This window comes from Silene latifolia, chromosome 10, assembly GCF_048544455.1.
Source record: "Silene latifolia isolate original U9 population chromosome 10, ASM4854445v1, whole genome shotgun sequence".
In the NCBI taxonomy this organism is placed as follows: domain Eukaryota; kingdom Viridiplantae; phylum Streptophyta; class Magnoliopsida; order Caryophyllales; family Caryophyllaceae; genus Silene; species Silene latifolia.
The window spans coordinates 140,919,435-140,924,394 of NC_133535.1; the positions used below are offsets into that span (position 1 = coordinate 140,919,435).

Genomic DNA, 4,960 nt, shown 5'->3' on the forward strand with positions numbered 1-4,960 from the left:
TGCAAGGATTTGATTGCGGATGGAGTCATATTTATTATGCAAGCCCATAAGAAAATCCAGAATGTGATGAGTCACTAGTAGAAAACCCCCCTACGGTGGCGGTTATAATGACCTTTTACGGCGGTTTTTTGAGATTTAGGGTGCGTCGTTTATCGCGGCGTCGTATAAACTTTACGGCGGTTGTAGGCTGTTGTTAAACCGCCACTATAACTATCTTATAATGGCGGTTGTTATACAAAACCGCCATTATAAACTAATCTAATACGACGGTTTTTATACAAGAACCGCCATTGTAATTCATCAAAACCGCCACCATAGGTATTTCAAAATAAATTTACCCTCAAACCCGACACTACATGTTATCTATAACGTCGGTTGTAGCTACAGAACCGTCGCGATAGGTTAGTATAACGTCGGTTGTAGTTAAGAAACCGCCATTACAGGTATTTATAATGTCGGTTGATTGTTGAAGAACCGCCATTAAAGGCAATTTTTTTTTGTTTGGTAACCTTTTAGCGTCGGTTTTAAAGAAACCGTCGTAATAAGTATATTTATGTTTTTTTTTTAAAAAAAAAAATCTACGGAAATTTTGGCAGCACCTCCCCATAAATATTATGATTCCAAATACTATATGAACCAAAGAAGACCTGTGAATAGAAATTTAACCACATTTGTAATCTTCCAAACACCACAAGTCCAACAAACTAATAACATCCATGTGCCATTACATCCAACAAAATAACATCATCACTAGCTATCACCAAAAAATACATTCAACCGTATAAATAACACAAGCCTTAGTTGATAACTAATCTACAAATTCTGTAAACAATTCGTAGCCCACTCTTCTTTGATCTCATAAATGTCGGCATCTGACATAGTTGAATTCGCCATAAGCTATAGTTGACAAATAGGTCAATTAGTGAGAATATAAGCTATAACTAGATAAATAAACCATACCAAGAATTTAAATAATATATACCTTCTCAAATTGTTCCTCATTGCTCCTTGTAAATAAAAAAGTTATGTTGTACATCCACTTCATGACATAATAACCACACTCGTAATTACTTGGTTGTTGGGGACACTAAAATTTGAAGGGAAAAAATCATATTAATTATATAGCATGTAAAATGTAATATAATTTAAAGTTAGTTGTTACAATATAAAAGGAGTTTATATTTTACTTACCACGATGTCATCTTTAATGATGAGCTTATTATTCTTTCTAGCGAAATTACGCCTTCCGCCTTGAGCGCAATGTAAAAACCAAGCGTTTTTTAGTCTTCCTTTTATGTCCAATTTCTTTGTTGTTTTTTGGTCCGAATCCAAAATATAAATAGTATTTAGCCCCAAACAAGTAACGATCAACATCCAATGGTGGCTAGAGATATAAGTTCATAGTTAGAGTTACTATTACTAAATCATATATTATTACAAAACATAAAAATAAATTAAAACAAATAAAATTATTACCTCTCATAAAATGCGCCCAAGATATAATTCTTTTCCTTTTGAATCTTCCAGACATGTGCAATATAATCTTCACATTGTCGCCCGTTTTGCATATATTCAGAAAGTTTCACCGGACACATGTATCCGACTACTTTCACTGCTTCGCTTTGAGTAGCACATTGATGCAGAAAACTACACACAACGATTATATTAGTAAATGAAGAATGAATGAACGAAAAACAATATATAACGAATAAGTAGAAAAAATCTCAGACTAAATAATACAATGTTTTACTAATAATACGTACCTTCCCCAAATTTGAAGCATCACAACATTTAGCCTTTGATTTCTTAACATTTGCCTAATCTCGACAATAGTTAAAAAGCTCCTTGTGCTACCTTCTTTGTAATTATAAACCGACTCATCTATCACCATCTCAATTGTAGCATTTTTGGACAAGGAACACAACTTCTCTTCTAAAGAACGACCAAAAAAACCTAATTTTCCAACCTCTTCTACACTTAGAGGTCTAACATCGTCTTGTTCTTCATCACATGACGCCTTATTATTACCTTCTACCGATTCCTTTTCAAGAGACTTAGCATTCATAATAAAAACAAGTTAAATTCAGCTCATCCACAATATACTGATTAATTAGTATTAATATACGAAATGATGATACTTACTTGCTTTCGAACTTTATTAGCGGACTCCTCTGTGTTTTTGAATTTGTCTTTTCTCTTGAGATTTCGAGTCTTAGAATTGACCTTAATAACAAAAAAAAAAAAAAAAAAAAAAAAGAGAGAAAGAGGAAACAAATGAGAGGCATAATCACCATATCAAGCTATAAGGAAGTTCAATAAATGCAATATACCAAATATGGACCACAAACGAGAATGACCAGTTTATAGTTATAGTTTATAGCCTGATGCCTGCATTGCTACGCAACCACAACCGAACAAAAATGGTGTAATACTACCTAAATAATGGTCAACAGAAAGCGCAAACATTAACACTAATTCTAAAGATTTTTGTATAATTACCTCGTTTTCTTCTAATAAAATCAAGGATTTGGGCCATTGGGCAAAGCTACCAGCTGCATCACCGACCATTGTGAATCCGGTCCACGGCAATGGAAGTGGTACATCACCGCATATGACATTGTCGATGCAAACATGGGCATTCTCCATGGTTAATAGTTTGTTGTGTACCATTTTACCTTGTACCCATGGAAAAACCATTCCATGAGCAACAATGGTCAATTCCCCGTTCACGTGTAGAGCTAGCCAACAACGAACAGTTTCCTACACGTATTAACATGATCCACAACATAATTACAGCAATATAATAACGAACTCTATCCGAACTCGGATTAATTCGAACTAGTGTCAAATTAAAATGAAAAAAGTTTGCCAACATAATTACAGCATAATTACAGTAATAACCCGTTTGCCAGCTCTACGAAACACTTAAATTGGAGAAGCAACATGAAAAATGAGTAGTGGTTGTCAGTGGGAAATGTCCTCCCACAAGTCCAAAATTACAGCATAATCCAACATAACCCAACAACATAATACAACTTAAGTAGAGCATATGAACCATGAGCATAATTGTAGCCGTATATATGATCCAACAACATAAGCCACCTTAGACAGAGAAGCATCCAAGGATCATTTTTGAGGAGTATAATAATGACAGCAAAAAAAAAAATGGTAAGTAAATATGGTTGTATGGTGTTGATATTACCTTTAATTCAACAAAAGGGTCAATTTGATGAGTAGAATGACAACTACTTAGATCTCTTTGATGCGGCGATGGATCCTTAAATGAACCTCCAATATGAACATCTAGACTAGACATTTTCGCCGTCATTTCCGCCCATTTCTTCTCCATCATCATATTCACCTCCTCCATGGTTTCTCTTTTGAAATCAGCTTTTGCTTCCGACTGCGCCTTCTCAATAAGCAGTAAAACTTCGTCTTCAGAATATGTCTTTCTAGTAGTCCTTCGTGGTGGCTTGCCAAAATATTTCTGGAGACCAACAAAACCGCCAACTCCTCTTGTTCTGCCATTGTGTTCCGGATTTCCTAATGCTTTGACCAATGCATCCTCAAGTCTTGTAGGAACAAACTCGCCTGTTTTCTCCTTTTCCTTCTAGTGTTTCTAAGAATAAAGAATATAGTTGTAAAGTTAATTGGGACTATACACAAAATTAAAAGTAACATTACATGACATGGTGCCTTATAAAAAAAAGTTTACTTACGTATTCTTCAATCACGTTCTCTGTTCTAGGTAGAGGAGCATTAGATGATGGGGTATGGGCTTTAATCCATTAATAGTCCCGATCATTGATGCGTTCAGTTACTGAACTAATGGCTTGTTTGACAAGATCAGGGTCTGCATCATCTTCGTCCAATTTCTTTTGCGCAAGTTCCTGCGAGAGTTCTTCTTTATACCATTTTTCTCTCTTAGCAGCATATCCGGCTCTACCCAAATAATGTGGATGCTTGTTATTTCTCTGGGAGGCTCGAGCCTTTGCACTTTTTTCCTACAATTTGGTCACCAAATATTGACAGATTAACCACAATGTAGTTGACGTTATATTGATAGATTAACCACAATGCAATTCATTTTACACTTTACAGCATCAATCATTACTTTTAAAATATCAAGGTAAGGACCTCTACCCTAACTCAGTTTCAGGGGCTTTGTCTTTGAAGCTATGGTGGTTGCAATATAAGTGTTTAGTGAATTTTTCACATGTAGTGGTTGGGATGGAGATGGTCAGGGGACCTGTCATATTTTTTAACCCTTTAACTCCTTAATTGCTTGCTACTGGTCTTTTTAGAATGATGGAGTACGAAAAAAATGCTAACCAGTGTTGCCTAAAACTCCAGATACTGGGGTTTGAGTGGCGACACATCTGTTCAGAAATGTTCAGCATTAAACCTTACTCTAGCAGCAACTTTAAGGCTTTGTATCACATAGCTCAGATTGAGTTATTGAGCCAATGATGCACCATATGAAAGCTATAATAGTTGGCTCTTATATCCAATTGGAATTATACAAAATTATCGTATGGTCTGTGATTTATAAAGCTAGATTGGCATAGACCGTAAAATGTCATAACCACAAAATAGTCGGACTGAGACTCAAACTGAATAACCAATAATAAGGAAGCATACTCACCAAGAAGCTCTTATCCATGCGTTGCCTTTTAAATTCTTCCCAATCATCTGCCTTGATTTGATCATATTTACCAACAGGAGAATCGCCGGCTACTTTTCCATCCGGAAGTTTCATAGTCTTGGTAAGGTAAGTGCGTGTTAATGTACATCTGAATTCCCTAAATGCTTTTGACAAAATCTTTAGAACATCCTTTTTATTCCTATCATCTGTAATATTCCACGTCAACCGCATAAGAAAAATAAAAACAATATACAAATGATAATATATTCCATACAAAAACTCAGTAAAAGAATAAATAAACATCCGTGTTATCAG

The 4,960-nt window shown here is 35.2% G+C and overlaps 1 long non-coding RNA gene across 1 annotated transcript; it reads right to left on the reverse strand.

Annotated features, from left to right (window-relative positions):
- Window positions 1-687: 687 nt before the first annotated feature.
- LOC141609253 (uncharacterized) lies at window positions 688-1,380 on the reverse strand. Its single transcript, XR_012527315.1, has 3 exons — window positions 1,192-1,380; window positions 983-1,087; window positions 688-897 (listed from the first exon to the last, which is right to left on the reverse strand). It is a non-coding gene; the product is annotated as an uncharacterized LOC141609253 (long non-coding RNA).
- Between the last annotated feature and the right edge of the window lie 3,580 nt (window positions 1,381-4,960).